Source organism: Planococcus citri, chromosome 2 (genome assembly GCF_950023065.1).
Source record: "Planococcus citri chromosome 2, ihPlaCitr1.1, whole genome shotgun sequence".
Taxonomy (NCBI): Eukaryota; Metazoa; Arthropoda; class Insecta; order Hemiptera; family Pseudococcidae; genus Planococcus; species Planococcus citri.
Genome location: NC_088678.1, coordinates 80,564,476 through 80,586,740, shown reverse-complemented (window position 1 = coordinate 80,586,740; position 22,265 = coordinate 80,564,476). Strand labels below are relative to the sequence as shown.

Genomic DNA, 22,265 nt, shown 5'->3' with positions numbered 1-22,265 from the left:
AATGATAATAATGATAGCACATGATTGGTTGTTGGACTGGAGAGATAACATTCCATCAATCATATGCATCTATTTCACGTTGCCAATCTATATTTTTAATGAAAAACCTTTTTTAGGAGTACTCGATATTTCTGGGCACCCTGTAGGTTGGCAATGCCAAATAGATGCATATGATTGGTGGAATGTTATCACCTCAGTCCAACAACCAATCATGCGCTATCATTATTATCATTCACTGTGACCAACCGAAACATTTAGCAGAAAACTTTGTTAGGGGTTCACGATATTTCTGGGCATCCTGTACCAGTCGAGAAGGAAGAAACTATGGAACTAAGGCACTAATGAATAGTATTCAGACTCAGAATTTTGAGTCGTCTACCTACTATCTGTTCATGGTTTTTCATGAAATACGTCAGAAAGCAAAAGAACACAACTGAATAAATTCAAGCTTTTTGTTGGCAAAATTGGTCTCGTAACGTTAACGGTAACGATATTATTCGATAACTTTTTATTTAATTAAAATAAAAAATTGTATTTCGTTTTCGAGAGTATAAAATTCTGTTTACGCGTAAATATCGTTGGTTACGTATCGTGAGGATTTTATCCTCTTAATTTTGGTTTTCGTAAAATCGCGTAAAACAAATTATTGGCTATTTTAAGAGTTTAAAATTCACAGAAATTGTTGGCTGTTAAATATAGTTCTTGTATTCGTTATTCTCGTTAGTTTTCGAAATTGTTCGCGTTAATATTATTTTCGTCTTCGTATTGGAAAGTTGTTCGAGCTTCTGCTCAAGTTTTTGTTTTCGTTAGGTTCGTTGATCTTTGGGTCAACGACCGTATAAAATAAATATTGCTTTATTTTATGTGTAATGTTTTGTTAGTCGAATTGTACGACGAAATTTAATATTCTGTTTAGTCAGGATTATCGATTTGTTCGATTCTCCGTACACTTTTTTTGTTGCTTGAAATTGAAAATTGAATTTTTTCAAAATTTGATTTTTTTGTGAAGAGTTCATTTCATCGAGTGAAAGGGGTTTTTCAACTTTTTCAACAGATACGTAAAAATTGGGGTAAAATGGGTCAACTTTACCTATCAAAACTTGTTTTCATGTTTTAAATCAAAAAATCGCATTTTTTCGCGAACTTTAAATTTTATTAAATCGACTTTGCGCCAAGTTACCATCCCAATTTTTTAATTTATGTTGTTTAGCATGAGAAGTTGTCCATAATATATTTTTTTCAGAATTTTTGAGAGTCGGAGCGATATAAAAACTACATTTTGAAACCTTTTGAGCGAATTTTTTGTACGAAAAAAAGTGGCAACACTGATTTTTATGATATCACCAAAAAGCCTTTCAAAACCACTAACTATTGGAAAAAGTTCCATTTTGATGTGTATCGCGGTTATCGAGTAATCTACTGCTGAAATGGATGGTATTTTGGGTTCACTGAAAACTTTGACACCCCCTGGCTGCCGTTAAAAATGGGCTAGAGGGGTGCGATTTGCGCCATTGGTCATCCCTTCGGAAGGTCTTTCCACAGGAAAAATTTCAAAAAAATCGGCGAACCCACCTACCACTTCTTGGTCCGATTGACGTGGAATGACCCACGATAGGTTTTCAGAAAATGACTCCTAATTTCGATTTTTCATGCCTAAAAATCTGGTTTTGCCTCCTCCTAGAGGAAATTCTGACTATGCCACTGTATTTATTTGATTTATACTCTCCGAGAAGCTTAATTGTACCCCCCCCTCCTCCTCCTCACCCAAAAAATGAGATGGTAAAATTGTTTGGTTTTGACCCAATTATCCCCCCCCCCCCAAGGAAAAATCCTGGCACCGGTACTGGGACCTGTCATTACCCTGTATTCGCAACTCATTGCAAGTAAGCAACCACCAGTTGCAGCATGACCCTATTTTTTCAATAATTAAAAATTACATGAGTATTTCATCAAGTCGACCCTTTGATGAGACCAGAGAACAATCTGATATTTCATTATAGGAGAAAGAGACCAACCTACAACTTTGGTGAGAAGATTTTTTGAAAAAATTGAGGTTTAATCAAAATTTCTTTTTGGAATTTTGAAGAAATGCTCAAAATGGGCATTTTTTCTACCCTGATTATACCATAAAAATTTTGATAATCCTTTCCAATAAAATTTTTCAATTTTTATCTATCAAATTCTTCTCGGGCCTCAAAGGGTTAAGACATGGAAAAAAAACTTGACGGATTCGTGAATCATGCTCACATTTATGACGGCGACCGTAGGAAAAGATGAAGTGTAAATTTTCAGCCAGGTATTGTGTAAATGTGATCACAAACGTCTCCAATCTTTCCTTATCAGTTTGATAAAATTCCATCAAATCCAGTCCAGCCGAATAAATATTAGGGATATTCTAAAAATAAGGAACGTACATATATGGTACAGAAACAGATACAATAAAATGTAGCCTATAATAAGGTTTCAAAGTTGGCCATTTCAGTTGAAATATTGAATTCGTAATTTTTTTACAATTCAAGGCTTAAGTTTTGATCACCGGCCTCTACCGAGAAACTGATTGCATAAAGTTAATGTACATCACAATGTACTCTAAACAGCGATCATCATTTGAGGAGCTTGGAATCAAAACTCACTTTTGCCATCGGACAAAGTTTCGAGAAAATTGACAATAACTGATTTCGCCTAGTGCGTTGATGAAAAAAACGTCACAAAGTGCGTCTAGCTCTTGAGTAAGACTACTAAATAGGATTCCACGAGAAATTTTTTTTTTCAAGTTGCCATATAGTTGCGGTGTGGCTATCAAGTTTGGCAAAAGTGAGTTTTGATTCCAAGGTGGGGTAATTTTACGTTCTTTTGCAAATATATCGAAAAATAAGCCTCCTAGAAGAAAACTAACGACGTTACGTCGATTAGAAATTTAATTCTCTACAATTTTCCTCGACTTAATTTTTCCGTAAAATGCTTCGTTCCGTCTCCAGACAGCTTTAAAAGTTTTGAGCGCTGAATTTTTCCAAAAATTATACTTTCTTTTGCAAATATATCGAAAACTAAGCATCCTAGAAAAAAACTAACGACATTATGTCGATTGGAAATTTAATTCTCTACAACTTTTCTCGACCCCATTTTTCTGTAGAGTATTTTGTTCCGCCTCCAGAGAGCTTTAAAAGTTTTGAGCGCTCAATACATCCAATTTATTATCTCCTCAGTTGCATAACTTCCAAATTCAAAACTACCATTTTCGCTATTTTCACTATCAGAAAATGCGTTCAAAGTTGCAATTGAATTATTTTGGCTTTGTAGACTGCCATGCGACCTTGAAAATACAGTTTTTTTCATAGCTTGGAGTCAACACTCACTTTTGCCAGTGGCAAAAGAGAGTTTTGACTCCAAGGGCACTTTTTAACACAAAATTGTGGAAGAACTGGTGCCGAATTCGGAAAAATGGATTCTGTTGGGTGATAGAGAAATTGAAGAAGTATCCGAATCTGCAAAAAAACGCATATCGATTTTTGGTGTCAAAAGTGAGTTTTGATTCCAAGCTCCTCATTTGTGTCCGTCTAGGCCCGACTAGCACAGATCCCCCCCCCCCAATAAAACGGTGATAGTTAAGATTAGACCCTCATCGATGTGCAATATGTCGATTGGTATGTTTTTGAGGTTGTAGAATTCCAATCTGGAATTATTTTTTTTGTAGAAGTGGGGGGGGGGGTTTGAGGGGGTTGGGGAGAGGGGAAATGTCAAATTTTGCTCATACTATCGTGCAGTATGTCGATTGGTATGTTTTTGAGGTCGTAGAATTCGAATCTGGAATTATTATTTTTGTTGTAGTGGGGGGGGGTGAGGCGTGGGGAGAAGGGAAATGTCGAATTTTGCCTGTAATAGTGTGTAACATGTTGATTGATGTGTTCAAGGTCGCAGAATTCAAATCTTGAGCTAGTTTTTAGGGTTGAGTGCTATTCAGGTATCACCGTTTGGGGAGAGGGGGGCTGTGGCCTACTGTGCCCCGTGGAAGTTGGAACAGTAATGAAATGAGCTAACTAATGATTATTTGAAATACCTTCCGCTCAAAAACACGGATGTGATTGAGGTTTGTAGAAATCTCCGCCTCCTGCCTATTATGGCATTTTATTCTTTTTTGAAGAGTTTTTTTTTGGAGGATATCAGTACTTTTTTTCCTATATTGTGATGAAATGTTTAATCCAATGAATGAAAATAGCATTGGAGACAGGAGCATCCAAAGAGTTGAAAGATTACCAGACATTTTTCATTGAACTGACTGGAATAAAACTAGTGGGTTTTCAAAGAGTGAGGGGGTGGGGGGTGGCCAAAACTTTGACGATCAGTAAAAGAAAAAAATACCAATTATTTTGTCAAGTAAAATGATGAATAAGAATTCTCAAATGAAATGAGATAGGAGTATGAACAAGTTTACCAATTGATATAATTATAGGTACCTGTATAATACTCACAATGCAGCTTATTAAAAATTAAAATATTGTTATTTTGAGTTTTGAGTTTTTGGAAGTCTCAAAATGGAATTTCATACCTAGTTAGGAAAGAGATGAAAAATGGTCGAGTGAAGTGAGTGCAAAAACATTCAAAACTTCAAGAGGTGAAAAACGATGTAATTTTCAGAAATGTGATTATTTTGTTGGGTTTAAAATTTCAGATTTTAGATGTAAAGTTTTTGAAAATATAAATTTTGAAAATGAAAACCAGAGCAAAGAATGTTTTTTTCAGATGAAAGATGTAAGGTGCATTGGGGGAAGTCAGAATTCGGGGTAAGTTAAAAAACTTGCTCTAGCTCCTAGAGGTTTATATCTGGCGAAGTGCTACTAGGTGACTTGAGGGTACTACCCCTACTTCATCAGGGTGTAAAAATTTTCGCGATCCAGTTTTATTTTAGATGTCTTTGGTTCAATTGTATTTTGAAGTTGTTTTGAATAATTTGTTTTCAAATACTTACAGACTTTCTATCTCTTAGTTTTTCGCATATAGCGAACAAACCGTGCATCCTAGTGAGAATCTGATGGGAGTTATCTCAAAGAGGATCGCAATTTTTCTAGGACGCTCTGTTTGTGAGCTACGTCTCTGCAAAGTTTAGCCTGTTCTGACATCCCCCAATGTGGGGTGAGTAAGAACAGTTTATATTTTATTCCACTGAGCGAAAGCTACTGTGTCAATCGCGCTCAAATAGGTTAAGAACCTTTATGGGAACCTACATAATAAATTTGATCCATATTGGTTCATTAGAAGGGGAGTAACAGTACATATTTTAATTTTCAAGATGTGAAAAACGTTTTTTTGTGATGAGTTCTGTTTTTTTGACTTCACAATTTCTTTTTAGAAATTAAACATGGGAAATAAAAATCGCTTTGAAAAAATCAACTTGAAAAATGAAAAAACATCTTGCGCAGTAGGCAAGATTAACCGACTTTGCTCTGTTATACAGGAAAATAAACAAATTTACCAAAATTTACGGATTTACCAAAATTTACCAATTTACCAAAATTTACCAATTTACCAAAATTTACTAATTTACCGAAATTTAGCTATTTACCGAAATTTACCAATTTACCGAAATTTACTAATTCATCAAAATTTACCAATTTACCGAAATTTACCAATTTACCAAAATTTACCAATTTACCGAAATTTAGCTATTTACCGAAATTTACCAATTTACCGAAATTTACCAATTTACCAAAATTTACTAATTCATCGAAATTTACCAATTTACCGAAATTTACCAATTTACCAAAATTTACCGATTTACCCAAATTTACCGATTTACCAAAGATTTAACAATTTACCAAAATTTACCAATTTACCAAAATTCACGAACTTACCAAAAATTACCCCAGCAATTTACTAACATTTACATCAGTAATTTACCAGACATTGCCCACTAATTTACCAATTTTACCGACTTTTTCCATTTTACCAAAAATTACCTCAGCAATTTACCAACATTCACCTCAGTAATTTACCAGACATTTCCTCACTAATTTACCAATTTTTTACCGAATTTTAAATACCCCAGTAATTTACTGCCAAACATTTTTATCAATTTACCAAACTTTACCAATTTACCAAAAATTACCCAAGCAATTTACCAAAATTTTTGACCAACTTTAATTACGAGTAATTCACCAAAAATAACTAATCATTTTATTTACTAAAAATTACTATTAATTCACCAAAAAAAAAATTATCAAAATTTACTTGCTATTTACCAAAAACTTAGTTTTTTGTTAAAACAAAAATTACACTAGAAATTTTTGAAAAATTTTGATTTTTTATGGCAAAAAAATTTTGGACGGATAAAATTAACAAAAAAATTAACAAAAAAATCAACAAAAAATTTTCTCCTCTTGACTCGCGCGGGATTCGAACTCCCGACCTACGGCGCACCGATCCGCAACCTATACTCCCTAACCACCCCGTCTGTTTGTTGGGGGTGAGCCGTTTGCGAGATATAAGGGTTTACACAAATTTCTGCTTATCCTTAACGTTGAAACACACTTAAACGTTCATATCTCGTAAACGGCTGAACCGATTTTGACCAAATTAAAAATTTCTCTAGTTCAGCATCAAAGCAATATTTTGCCATCATCAGTTTCAACTTAAAGTTCGGAGCTTTTGAGTTCAGCGTGACACAAATTTATACATAAATTGATACATGTAAAAACCATACATTACGAGATCCGTTTTATATAAAATCGGGCATTGCGAGATCCTGAGATCCTTTTGCCGGATCTCGCAAGTTCTCTCATATGCCATGGTACTCGTGAGATCCGGGGGACCCTGTACACACATTTTCAGCCGGATCTCGTTTTACCTACTATTTATATACTTATATACAATTTTTGAAAATAGATAAACGACGCATCTTGCGAGATCCACCCCCAAATCAGGTTTAGGCCGTTGGTGGATCTCGGTTTATGCGGATCGCGAAATTGATGGTGGCAATGCATAGAAAGGCACTGGTTACACACTGGAACGTACGTTCGAACGCAGTTGTAGGGTTATTATTTGAGTTTTTAGCATTTTTCAAAATTTTTTGGGTCGGATCTCGCAATGCCTGTGTATATGTCGGATCTCGCAATGTACTATAAGACAGTATATATATATATATATATATATAGGTATTAGTATCCAGACATGTCAACTATTGAATGGGTTATTTTTACTATACAAGTGGACTGACCAACTTCTCAACTATAGTTGACAAGTCATGGGTTAATTTTACTATACAAGTCAACTATGAGTTTTCAGAAACTTCCACCAGAGGGCGCATGGCTTAGAAATCAAGGCGCGAGGACGAACGCAGGGTCTACAGTCAATTTGTAGTGAGTAGAATGTGATGTGCTGGTGGATATGTATGCAAATACATCGATCCTGAGTATACACGACAACAAATTTGACTTGAAATTTTTCAGTATTTTATTGGCCTATGGAAAATTTAAAAACATCAAAAATTTTTATGCTGTTTAAGCTTTCTTTTGGTGTCTTAACTTTCTCAAAATTAAAATTATTTTGACTCCATTTTCAACAATTTTCTTCAAAATTTAGCCTAAAAATCTGATTACTTTTTTCAAAACATAGATTTTTTTAATATTAGACTGAATCTGCAAATAAAATTTTAATAAGTGATTTAGAACAGAAATTATACCAATTTTAAAATTTTGTTCACTTTTCTGCATATATGCCAAGCATAGTTGACATGTCTGGTCGCAAGCAAATATATATATATACTGTCTTAGAGTACATTGCGAGATCCGACATATACACAGGCATTACGAGATCCACCCCAAAAAATTTCGAAAAATGCTAAAAACTCAAATAATAACCCTACAACTTCGTTCGAACGCACGTTCCAGTGTGTAATCAGTGCCTTTCTATGCATTGCCGCCATCAATTTCGCGATCCGCATAAACCGAGATCCACTAACGGCCCGAACGTGATTTGGGGGTGGATCTCGCAAGATGCGTCGTTTATCTATTTTCAAAAATTGTATATAAGTATATAAATAGTAGGTAAAACGAGATCCGGCTGAAAATGTGTGTACAGGGTCCCCCGGATCTCACGAGTACCATGGCATATGAGAGAACTTGCGAGATCCGGCAAAAGGATCTCAGGATCTCGCAATGCCCGATTTTATATAAAACGGATCTCGTAATGTATGGTTTTTACATGTATATATATAGGTATTAGTATCCAGACATGTCAACTATTGAATGGGTTAATTTTACTATACAAGTGGACTGACCAACTTCTCAACTATAGTTGACAAGTCATGGGTTAATTTTACTATACAAGTCAACTATGAGTTTTCAGAAACTTCCACCAGAGGGCGCATGGCTTAGAAATCAAGGCGCGAGGACGAACGCAGGGTCTACAGTCAATTTGTAGTGAGTAGAATGTGATGTGCTGGTGGAGATGTATGCAGATACATCGATCCTGAGTGTACATGACAACAAATTTGACTTGAAATTTTTCAGTATTTTATTGGCCTATGGAAAATTTAAAAACATCAAAAATTTTTATGCTGTTTAAGCTTTCTTTTGGTGTCTTAACTTTCTCAAAATTCAAATTACTTTGACTCCATTTTCGAAAATTTTCTTCAAAATTTAGCCTAAAAATCTGATTACTTTTTTCAAAACATAGATTTTTTTAATATTAGACTGAATCTGCAAATAAAATTTTAATAAGTGATTTAGAACAGAAATTATACCAATTTTAAAATTTTGTTCACTTTTCTGCATATATGCCAAGCATAGTTGACATGTCTGGTCGCAAGCAAATATATATATATATATATATAAACTTCTCTCGTTTTGCGCCATACGTCTTATCGTGATCAGCACACTTCAATTCGTCAAGAAAATCCACCCCCATCCAAATCCTCAACCATCATGACAAATACAATACCTTCGGTAAAAAAATTTAGGTTCGGCTGGGGTTTGAACCGGAGCCTTCTGCATGGCAAGCGGCAGTAAACAGAGCAGCCACTTGGGCTGCATAGCAAATGGCGCATTTCAACTGCATACAGCACAGGTTGTAATGGCAACCCATGTTGTGCTTTAAATTTAAGTCATTTCATTTTTATATTGAGTGTTTATGCACAATAATGATAATTATTGTGAATAAAACCAAAGCTTCGATTACTTTGAAAATATTAAAAGGCACTTCTATGATGTTCAAAGTATATTTGAACAAAATTTCATCGTAATTCATGCCATATTCGTAGCTGTAGCTTTCTGAAGAATCAAAAATAGCGAAAATTAGTATTGTAAATTAACTGTTTCTTTAGGCAAAGCTACAGCTTCGAATAGGGCACAAATCACGCTGAAATTTTATTCAAATATAAGGAGCACTGGGGGAAGTCAGAACATTTTTTCACAATTTCAACTTTGATCAGCTGTTACTCTCGTACTAATGAACCAATATGGCTGAAATTTGGTATGTAGGTTCCCATAAGGGTTCTTAACCTATGATAAAAATTTCAGCGCGATTGTCACAGTAGCTTTCGCACAATCGAATAAAATGAAACTTGTTCTGACTTACCCCGCTTTGGGGTAAGTCAGAAAATCTACAAAATTAATTGGTGATATTAGGATTTGACCCTGATCAATGCGCAATATGTCGAATAATATGTTTTCGAGGTCGTAGAATCCGAATCTGGAGTTATTTTTTTTGTAGGTGTGGGGGTGAGGCGTGGGGAGAGGGAAAATTTCAAAATTTTCCTACATTATCATGTAATATGTCGAATATTATGTTTTCGAGGTCGTAGAATCCGAATCTGCAGTTATTTTTTTTGTAGGAGTGGGGGGTGAGGCGTGGGGAGAGGGAAAATTTCCAAAATTTTCCTACATTATCATGTGATATGTCGAGTAATATGTTTTCGAGGTCGTAGAATCCGAATCTGGAGTTATTTTTTTTGTAGGGGTGGAAGGTGAGTCAAGGGGAGAGGAGAAATTTCAAATTTTGCCTATAATATTGTGTAACATGTTGATTAATATGTGTTCAAGGTCGCAGAATTTAAATCTTGAGCTAGTTTTTAGGGTTGAGTGCTATTCAAGTATCACCATTTGGGGAGAGGGGGGTTGTGGCCTACTGTGCCCCGTGGAAGTTGGAACAGTAATGAAATGAGCAAACTAATGATTATTTGAAATACCTTCCGCTCAAAAACACGGATGTGTATGAAAATGGCGATTTGTAGAAATCTCCCCCTCCTACCTATCATGGCATTTTGGCTGTCATTGTGGTAACTTCAGAAAAACAATTCATTTGACAATTTATTGTAGAGTACAAAAATGTATTTGTAAAAAATTGAAAAACTCATGTAAGGAGAAAAAATAATCATCTTCTGAAAAAACAGAACAAAAAATCCCCAAAACATAGTAACACCACTCCAAAATACACATCCGACATCATCCTGCAGAAAAGAACACATGATATTGCCTGAATGTATAGCATTTTTTTTTCAAAACATGTTCTGAATTCTGATTTTACATAAAAAACTGTCAACTTTGAACATCAGTGGTATAAGAAAACATTGAGATAAATAAAAACCAAATTTGGAATTTTTTACTTTCCTCATTCTACCAAAAAACCAACTCCAGATTCGAACTCCACAACCTCAAAAACATCAATCGACGTATTACACCATTAGCCCAGTCAAATAGCTGGAAAAAATGGGTGAACCCAGACATAATTGGGATCAAAAGTTTTTTTTGCGAATATTGTCTAGGATGGTGTAGTGAACAACATACTAAAAGCCCCCGCCCCCTACCCCTTGAGCTAATCCCCCAACAGTGGATCAAAGCCCCCCAAAATCCGTTTATTGTCAAAAAATTACTTTTGAGTAAAATGAGCACTGATTATTTAATCTCTCCTCAAATACCTATCAAATGAGCCATCAACTAATTCCCTATCCCCAAGGGGGGCGCTACGACCCCTCAAAGTGATGTGATTTCAATAAGTTTACATTTCATGACTTTGGGATTTGAAACCGGTTCTAATCGATCAAATAAAGTCAAACTTGGGGAATGAGGTTATTTTGGGACCTAAAGTCGACCCCTAGGGTGGGGGAGGGTCAAATTCGAAAATTACGGTAAGGTCATTTTTTTTGAGGGCCATAATATGGTTCCGAATGAATGAAAATGGTCCAAAATCATATCATTGGTCAGTACTCCCATTGTGATCAACATATCCAAATTTCAGCTTCCTAGGTCATCCCCACTTCTTTTAAGGAGGAAAAAACCGAAAATAGGGGTAAAATGAGGGGGTTTCCAACTTAATTCCGCCTTAAATGGGGTGGGGATGACCTAGGAAGCTGAAATTCGGATATGTTGATCACAATGGGAGTACTGACCAATGATATGATTTTGGACCATTTTCATTCATTCGGAACCATATTATGGCCCTCCAAAAAAATGACCTTACCGTAATTTTCGAATTTGACCCTCCCCCACCCTAGGGGTCGACTTTAGGTCCCAAAATAATCTCATTCCCCAAGTTTGACTTTATTTGATCGATTAGAACCGGTTTCAAGTCCCAAAGTCATGAAATTGAAATCACATCACTTTGAGGGGTCGTAGCGCCCCCCTTGGGGCTAGGGAGTTAGTTGATGGCTCATTTGATAGGTATTTGAGGAGAGATTAAATAATCAGTGCTCATTTTACTCAAAAGTAATTTTTTGACAAAAAACGGATTTTGGGGGGCTTTGATCCACTGTGGGGGATTAGCTCAAGGGGTAGGGGCGGGGGCTTTTAGTATGTTGTTCACTACACCATCCTAGACAATATTCGCAAAAAAAACCGTTGATCCCAATTATGTCCGGGTCAAATCGTAATTTGACTGGGCTACATACTATAAGCAAAATTTGAAATCCCCCACCCATACGAACCTACGACTCACCTTCCACCTTCATCACAAAAAATGACTCTGGATTCGAATTCTACGACCTCGAAAACATATTATTCGACATATTACACAATAATGTAGGGAAAATTCGAAATTTTCCCTTTCTCCACGCCTCACCCCCCACTCCTACAGAAAAAATAACTCCAAATTCGGATTCTACGACCTCGCAAACATATTATTCGACATATATTACACAATAATGTGGGAAAAATTCGAAATTTTTCCTCTCCCCATGCCTCACCCCTCACTCCTACAAAAAAAATAACTCCAGATTCGGATTCTACGACCTCGAAAACATATCAATTGACATATTACACAATAATGTAGGAAAAATTTGGAATTGCCCCCTTCCCACGCCTCACCCCCCACCCCTACAAAAAAAATAACTCCAGATTCGGATTCTACGACCTCGAAAACATATCGTTCTATATATTACACATCGATGAAGTCGAATCCTAATTATCAATGTTCACTTTTCTGACTTACCCCATAGCACTAATTTAGGGGGTAAGTCAGAAAAAGCGATATAAATAATGAATAATTGAAAATTAAAAAAAATTGAATACTTGGGGTTTTACATTATTGTCTTAGGAATACTTTCACTTATAATATCACTTTTACTGATCACTTCTTCTGAGGTAAAAAGCAGTTTGAAAAACACTGGTTACAATTTGAAATCAAATTCAAAACAGCAACTAAAAAAGAACCAATCAAAAGCCTGTAAAATGAAACTGGGTCGCGAAATTTTTTACGCTGTGATGAAGTAGGGGTAGTACCCTCAAGTTACCACTGGGTAGCGCTTCGGCAGATATAAGCCTCTAAGAGCTATAGCAGTTTTTCTAACTTACCCCGAATTCGGACTTCCCCCGGTGCACCTTACTTTGAACATTGTAGAAGTGCCTTTTGATATATGGAGCACATCGACCCCAGCTTATGTTTGGTTGTACTTTAAATAAAATACTTATATTCCTCAATTTTTCAAAATTTGTCATTTTTCAGCATCTTTAGACTCAGCTCAAGCTTGATGTATTTGGGCTACAAAGCTCAACTTTTGCATGAACATCAAGTTTGTTATGGAGAAATGCCTTTTGATATTTTGGGTCAATTTTGAAAATGTTTAGGGCCCAAAAAGGAGGGTGCAGGGTCAATTTTCAAACAATTCACAATTTTATACCCTTAGTCAGTAATGGATAACAAATCAAAGCTGTATTCCAAATTTCACTAAAATTGGTTCAGCCAATCCTTCTAACTTTGAGTGGAACTGGAAGAACAATTTTACCAAAATTAAAAAAAAAAGGTACTTACTTGAAAGCGAAAATCATACACGCGTTACGTAAACAACTATGATTCCGCTTGTATAACCAGTACAAACATGATAAAGGTTGCTTTGGATGCAGCAACCATCAGTTTTTACCCTAGGCAGTGTTAACACCAAAAAAATGCCTACTGACAGTAGTATTTGAATGCCCTTTGTATTTACACCATTTACAAATCATCATTATCATAAGGTGTACTGGGGCAAGTCAGAATGTTTTTTTTTTTTTTTTGCAATTTCAACTTTGAGATGCGGTTATTCTCCTTCTAATGAACCAATATGGATCAAATTTATTATGTAGGTTCCCATAAGGATTCTTAACCCATGGTAAAAATTTGAGCGTGATTGACACAGTAGCTTTGGCTCAGTGGAATAAAATATAAACTATTCTGACAGTCAGAACAGGCTAAACTTTGCAGAATTGCAGGGTAACAAAATTGTAGAGAATTTAATCCTCTTTGAGATTACTCTCATCAGATTTTCACTAGGACGCATGGTTTGTCCGCTATGTGCGAAAAACTAAGAGATAGAAAGCCTGTATTTGAAAACAACCCCCAAAAACCGATTAAAATTGCTCAAAACCGAAACCAAAATCAAAAACTGAAGAGCGTTATTTTCTCCCAACTAAAACCAAAATCGAAACCAGCAGCATTATTTTCCCAAATTCAAAACCGAAACAGAGAGCATAACCAATTGAAAACTGAATTGGTTTTGGTTTTGCAATTTTTCAGGTAATTAGGCTAATTAATAATGCATTTTTGGTAAAAAATAACGTAAAAACTGATGCTAAAGGTGAAAAGGCCTGAAAACTAAAAAAGTTGAAAAATTTGGCACTGTCAAAGTGCTGCTTTCTAGTGACATACACAAAGTATTTGAAAAAGTGATCACTTTCTTGGCCTTCTTCCCTCTAACAAATGGAGAAAAAAATGGAAAAAACTGAAACCAAAACCAAAACCGAAACCGATTCCTTTGAAATAAAACCCTTTAAGCAAAACTGGAGCGAGAGAGATAATATTTTTTTAAAAACCTAAACCAAAACCAAAACCTTTATTTTTTCAAAAAACATAAAACCGAAACCAAAACCAAGAGCAATATCTATCTGATTTTCAAGCCCTGCGCTAGAGCACGTATTCTAACTTACCCGCAATTCTGACTTCCCCTGGTGCACCTTACATCGTTTGCACTTATGTTTTCACATAGCATGAGAATGAATGAAACTTAGAGACCTAAATGACTTAACTCTTCCATTGAGAGAGGAAGCCTGCAGAGAGATGTGGGTATAATTTTCGAGCATTATTGTTTCATCCATGTTACTCTCAGGTAAAATAGGATCTGCGGGAAAGATACCTATTAGACACCTGTGTAATATAACTAGGTATTCATCTAATTAAGGTCATAGCACTAGCCACCATGGGCAGACATACTATGACGAAAAACTTATAATTAATTAGTAAATGTATTTCACCACTTACAGAACACTATACACTTTTTTCCACCTCCATCAGTAAGGAACTAGACTATCGGTAGGCTTCCTCAATACTAAAGGCATTGATGGAACTTAACTAAAGGAGATTGCACATAGCACTTTGCATAATCCAGATACGGCTCGGTACATTCCGAACTACCAAAACAGATAAGGTGCACCGGCGAAGTCCGAATTTGGGGTAAGTCAGAAAAACTGCTCTAGCTCTTAGAGGCTTATATCTGACAAAGCGCTATCCAGGGGTAACTTGAGGGTACTACCCCTACTTCATCACATCATAAAAAATTTCGCGACCCAGTTTCATTTTACAGGCTTTTGATTGGTTCTTTTTTAGTTGCTGTTTTGAATTTGATTTCAAATTGTAACCAGTGTTTTTCAAACTGCTTTTTACCTCAGAAGAAATGATCAGTAAAAGTGATATTATAAGTGAAAGTATTCCTAAGACAATAATGTAAAACCCCAAGTATTCAATTTTTTTTAATTTTCAATTATTCATTATTTATATCGCTTTTTCTGACTTACCCCCTAAATTAGTGCTATGGGGTAAGTCAGAAAAGTGAACATTGATAATTAGGATTCGACTTCATCGATGTGTAATATATAGAACGATATGTTTTCGAGGTCGTAGAATCCGAATCTGGAGTTATTTTTTTTGTAGGGGTGGGGGGTGAGGCGTGGGAAGGGGGAAATTCCAAATTTTTCCTACATTATTGTGTAATATGTCGAATAATATGTTTTCAAGGTCGTAGAATCCGAATTTAGAGTTATTCTTTGTAGGAGTGGGGGGTGAGGCGTGAGGAGAGGGCAATTCTAAATTTTTTCTACATTATTGTGTAATATGTCGATTGATATGTTTTCAAGGTCGTAGAATCCGAATCTGGAGTCATTTTTTTGTAGGAGTGGGTGGTGAGGCGTGGGGAGGAGAAAATTTCAAATTTTTCCTACATTGTCGAATGATATGTTTTCGAGGTCGTAGAATTTGAATACGGAGTCATTTTGTGTGGTGAAGGTGGAAGGTGAGTTGTAGGTTAGTATGGGTGGGGGATTTCAAATTTTGCATATATTATGGTGTAATACGTTGATTGATGTTTTCGAGGTTGTAGAGTTCGAATCTGGAGTTGGTTTTTTGGTAGAATGAGGAAAGTAAAAAATTCCAAATTTGGTTTTTATTCATCTCAATGTTTTCTTATACCACTGATGTTCAAAGTTGACAGTTTTTTATGTAAAATCAGAATTCAGAACATGTTTTGAAAAAAAAGTGCTAGGTATACAATCAGGCAATATCATGTGTTCTTTTCTGCATGATGATGTCAGATGTGTATTTTGGAGTGGTGTTACTATGTTTTCTCAGAAGATGATTATTTTTTCTCCTTACATGAGTTTTTCAATTTTTTACAAATACATTTTTGTACTCTACAATAAATTGTCAAATGAATTGTTTTTCTGAAGTTACCACAATGACAGCCAAACTGCCATAATAGGCAGGAGGGGGAGATTTCTACAAACCGCAATTTTCATACACACCAGTGTTTTTGAGCAGAAGGTATTTCAAAGAATCATTATGATACTTGAATAGCACTCGACCCTAAAAACTAGCTCAAGATTCGAATTCTGCGACCTTGAACACATATCAATCAACATGTTACACAATATTATAGGCAAAATTCGAAATTTCTTCTCTCCCCACGCCTCACCCCGTACTCCTGCAAAAAAAATTACTCCAGATTCGGGTTATACGACCTCGAAAACATATTATTCGACATATTACACAATAATGTAGAGAAAATTCGAAATTTCTCCTCTCCTCACGCCTCACCTCCCCACTCATCCAAAAAAATAACTCCAGATTCAAATTCTACGACCTCGAAAACATATTATTCGACATATTGCACATCGATCAGGGTCAAATCCTAATACATATCACCTATTAATTTGTAGAAAATTCTGACTTACCCCGCTTTGGGGTAAGTCAGAACAAGTTACATTTTATTCGATTGTGCGAAAGCTACTGTGACAATCGCGTTGAAATTTTTACCATATAGTCTATATTCTATACCCGAAAAAGTGCTCTAGAAATCGATTTTTTTTAAAACCACTTGGGGACTGAAAAGTTTTATATTTTATGGGTACTTACGACCACCCTTGTTCCAAAAATGCAATGTTCCCAACCCTAAGTCAGTGGCTCTCCCCTTGGGGGGCGCCTAAAAGTGGCCCGTAAGTACTTTTCGGGGACTATTGGAACATTGTATTTTTGAAAAGGGCATATACCACTGATTAAAAAAAGAAAATGTCCCCACCCCTCCGGGCGTGTGGTGAGGTACCACCCCCTAGAGGGGGTGTGAAACCCCGTCTTGTGGTATGTATTTTCGTAATTTTTGAGTTGAATATGTATTGTCGTATTGTTATAGTTGAAAAACAATCAATACCCCCTCCCTCCCCACCCCTGAAGAGGGTCCACCCCCCTCAAAATTTGAAATACGTATATTTCCTAACGTAATGCACTTATTTGAGTGCAATTTTTTTTGTTAGGTAGCAATTAATGCCTGGAATTTAAGAAACATTTTTTCCACTCACCCCCGCCTCACACTCACGTCTCAACTCTTTACTCAAATAATTAGGAACACACAACTTTGGCTGTAATTCAGTTATTTTTACGCGATTTTCACTGCTAACCTTCAAGTTGAACTTGCAATGTAAAAAAAACCACTTACCGCATCCTTTGTACCCCTGTTTCATCCCCTCCCCTCCATCCCTTTAAAATTTGGTACCCATTTTTGGTTGTATTTTCAATGGTTTTAACTTCCTTCTATATGCTGAAATTTTTCATGGTAAGTTAGGTACTCGTAGCTATGAAATAATGATCACTATCCTTGGTCTACAAAGTTTGACCCTAAAGCTTCCCTCCTCCTTCCCTCCTTCCTGTTTCTTAAAATCTACGTAAATCTAAATTTTGAAAAAAACGAGTTTTTCATTTCTCGAAACATTATTAGCAGTAAGTATGAAGCACAGTGAAGTTGATCTATGTCATTTTCAGCACTTAGTTGAATCATTGAAAGTGTGTGTACTTACTACTTACTTATTTATAAATTCACAGTTCATTTTTGTCAAATTGAAGAGCTCTCAAAATGATGAACCCTTTAAAAACATGATAATTTTGTAATTTTCTCCTAAAAATGGAATAATTGAACAATCAATGTAGAATTATATGTATTATGCGACAGTGGGCATCGAAATTTTCTAATTTTTCAAACTTTCAAACTCTCGTTGGTTGGAGGGAAGGTTGGCCATTGACGTAAAAAATTTTAAAATCTACATCCTGTGGATGTCATCTGATCATAATTTTTTGCAAGGCTGCATCGAATTATTCGAATTTCAAAAAAGAAGAAAAAAAAATTGAAAAACAGAACACTCTAAAGCTTATTTTTTGCGCGAAGGAGGAAGGGATACTTGATGAAACATTATAAAATATTAGTTGAACTAAATATGGACCACTTACTCTTTGCTCTCTTGATATAAAACATGATTTAGAAATTAGAAAGTTCTTGTTTCATTCAGAGAAAGGAACTAGGAATGGGTTAAACTTCCTCTAATACTTAAAATACATGTTCAAAAGAAAAAAGGTATTAAGTAAAAAAAAATTGAGAATCAAAAAGGGGTTATTTTGTGACGTTGTCTGCAAAAATGCTCAATTTTAAATTCAAATTCCTCACATGAAAGTAAAAAATTTCGCTATTTTTATTCCCAAAATGTCTCTTGGGGGCTCAGAAAAACGCCATGGGAGAGAATGTTTCCCCTTTAGCACCCCTCAGACCAAACTGGACTGTTTCTTACGAAAAATGTGGCAGAAACGTAGTCAGAAATTTGGTTTATAAAAATTCAATCAGTAGCTAACTATATTTTTTTCAGTGGAAGAGTTCATATTTTTATCCATTTAATGGCATACCTATGCAGTATGCACCAATTTGATACCAAGTTGTGGAAATAGTTTTGATCAGAGGTTCCTTGCTGTTGGTCACTTGCATGATGCAACGCAAATCTTCCTTTTAAGGCTAAAAATCACGTACGTAGAATATGAAAGCTGCTTTCAAATATCACTTGACGAATTACTCACTTGAAGTACCACGAATTCGAACACTTCATTAAGAACTTTTCTACATGAATAAGACCATTTTAGAAATGATTCGTAGACCCATTACTATAAAAAAATGCTAAAGATAAAATCATTGAGAATGCAGACGTTTGAAAGACTTCTCAAAAATACTTCTACTCTAAGCTGAGTCGTGATAACAGAAGTAAGGAACTAGACCAAAGGTCTGAAAATACACCATTTTTAGTATGAAGGAATTTTATAGGACTACATTTATAAATAATACCACCAATTTACACTATTTTTTTTACCTCATACTTATCTTAATACGTAAAGTGAACATATTCACACGAATTTTTGAATTCCACTTCATTATAAGACTGAAATGAAAAAATCACATCACCGTCAAAACTACAAAATCTGTAACCAAAAGTGGCGTATTTCTATACCGCGGGGTCTAGTTCCATAACAGAAGATATGGCAAATAATGGGTAGGTATTTAGGTAATCGACCCTCGCAAAAGCGTATTTCCAACATTATTGAAGTAGGAATAGGTACTATAATATCACCGGCAATTAGGCACCTTCTCGTATATTTCATGTTCTTCATATGTACTTACATATGTACTATTTACTGCTGATAATGTTTCGAGAAATGAAAAACTCGTTTTTTTCAAAATTTAGATTTACGTAGATTTTAAGAAAAAGGAAGGAGGGAAGGAGGAGGAAGCTTTAGGGTCAAACTTTGTAGACCAAGGATAGTGATCATTATTTCATAGCTACGAGTACCTAACTTACCATGAAAAATTTCAGCATATAGAAGGAAGTTAAAACCATTGAAAATACAACCAAAAATGGGTACCAAATTTTAAAGGGATGGAGGGGAGGGGATGAAACAGGGGTACAAAGGATGCGGTAAGTGGTTTTTTTTTACATTGCAAGTTCAACTTGAAGGTTAGCAGTGAAAATCGCGTAAAAATAACTGAATTACAGCCAAAGTTGTGTGTTCCTAATTATTTGAGTAAAGAGTTGAGACGTGAGTGTGAGGCGGGGGTGAGTGGAAAAAATGTTTCTTAAATTCCAGGCATTAATTGCTACCTAACAAAAAAAATTGCACTCAAATAAGTGCATTACGTTAGGAAATATACGTATTTCAAATTTTGAGGGGGGTGGACCCTCTTCAGGGGTGGGGAGGGAGGGGGTATTGATTGTTTTTCAACTATAACAATACGACAATACATATTCAACTCAAAAATAACGAAAATACATACCACAAGATGGGGTTTCACACCCCCTCTAGGGGGTGGTACCTCACCCCACGCCCGGAGGGGTGGGAACATTTTCTTTTTTTAATCAGTGGTATATGCCCTTTTCAAAAAAACAATGTTCCAATAGTCCCCGAAAAGTACTTATGGGCCACTTTTAGGCGCCCCCCAAGGGGAGAGCCACTGACTTAGGGTTGGGAACATTGCATTTTTGGAACAAGGGTGGTCGTAAGTACCCATAAAATATAAAACTTTTCAGTCCCCAAACTGAAAATTTTTTTGAACACTTTTTGGCCTATAGAATATATAGACTAATAGGTTAAGAACCGTTATGGGAACCTACATACCTACCAAATTTCAGCCATATTGGTTCATTTGTATGATGTAACAGCTGATCAAAGTTGAAATTGTGAAAAAACGTTCCGACTTCCCCCAGTGCACCTTACTATTTATTTATCATGGGATCAATCAATGTGAAAAACGAATTACATTACCACGCTAGAAGCGGGTACAACCATACGGCTCGACCATGGCCTTCCCTGGGGGCACATCCATGGTCAGTTATATTAATAGGCGACGAGGAACCAGCTAACTCGTATCCAGCTAACAGTGCTAACACGTATTTGCGGAAACCAAGTGAGGATTTTCTGCAAGAAATCTCTATTATAAAGACGCATACGGCGGCTAAATCATTGACTTTTTAGATATGGACTGCTAGTGACCCATAAGCTTAACATAGGGCTATTGTCTTGAACATAATAAGCCGTGGGTTGCAATCTGCGCATGCGCCAGCTGTGTTATGACGTTATACCACCCAGGTACGGTTACACAGAGGTGCGGGAGGTATAACGTTGTCACCTGGTACGACGTCATTTTTCAGATTCCGGCATGCGCAGAAGCCAAACTGCGACTAACTGATGAACTATGTTTAAGACCATTGGTTTATGTACCGCTAGCAGTCCATATCTAAAAAGTCAATGGGCTAAATCCCTACCCCTAATGGTGATGGTAAATAGAAATCGCTATGTACAAGTACACAGCTCGTAAATAATAAAATTTACATTTCTTAAACCCTATCTTTGGCCATAAATGTCATCACAACGCGAGCCGCGAGATCATTAATCAACTGACCTGTCACAGGGGGTGGATCTAGCCTCCTATTGTCCCTAATATAGAGATCTTACAAACGTTCGCGCATTCCAACATCCTTGATGGGAACCCTTCAAGAATATAAGGAGGGTTTGGGGTTCCACAAGGACCTGACGCCGTGTAAGTATGTACAGAAGAATGCGCGAGATCTTACACTTCTTAACAATTTCACACTTTACTCATATTTTCAATATAAGGGGTTCATAAAATAAGCACTACCTTTGGCAGTGGGGCCAATATGCACTATGTCAAGATTTTTGGTAATTTTTGTGTTGAGAGAATTGCTAACGTTTCCTGCAGCTACTCTGGGAAGGTCCGGCTTTGGCGGCTTTCTTCCCCCCAATCTCTCAAACAGGGTGTAAGTCTCATTTAACATCATATAATAAATTAGAACAATGAATATTCTTTCAACCATTTATTAATATTCAATTAAACCAGACATACAGAATATATACAGGTAATACCTGATACTTTTACTATACATACGAAGTATGCCGTTCTGCTCTTATGGGCGTTCCCTATAACATCTCGTGAAAGGAGTGACTACTCTCAACGACTCTAGGAAACTGCAATTGCAAAGCATACACTGCAGCCAAATCCGCTCGTGGCTCGGAGGAATAAATCCGCCAGATCGCGCTGAGCCTGAGCTCAGTGCAGCCACGAGCTTGGGCATAAAGTTCCCTAGCTACCTGAGCACTTCCACTCCTCCGTTACCCTCTACATTTGAAATGTTTTCACTGTTTTCAGTTTCTTGAAACTTATTTAATTTTTGGAAAATTTCTCAATTTTTTACAACTTTATTTTTTTTTAGAATTTATTGATTTGTAAATATTAAGTATAATGTACTTCTTGGGGAAATACTGCACAAGCTATTACCATACGATAATTACTTACCTCAGCTACCGGCTGTACTCAATATTACACAAAATAAGTATGACGCGAATCACGTGTGCAAAAGTTGTATTGCATATACGCACGAACAGTTTACACAAATAATTATAAATAGTTCAAATACACATTACCTCTTAAGGAGGAT

At 36.0% G+C, this 22,265-nt stretch overlaps 1 protein-coding gene across 1 annotated transcript in view; it reads left to right on the top strand.

Moving 5' to 3' along the window:
* LOC135837971 (acyl-CoA Delta-9 desaturase-like) overlaps positions 1-22,265 on the top strand; it is a 47,912-nt gene that overhangs the window by 13,607 nt on the left and 12,040 nt on the right. The window lies entirely within an intron of this gene.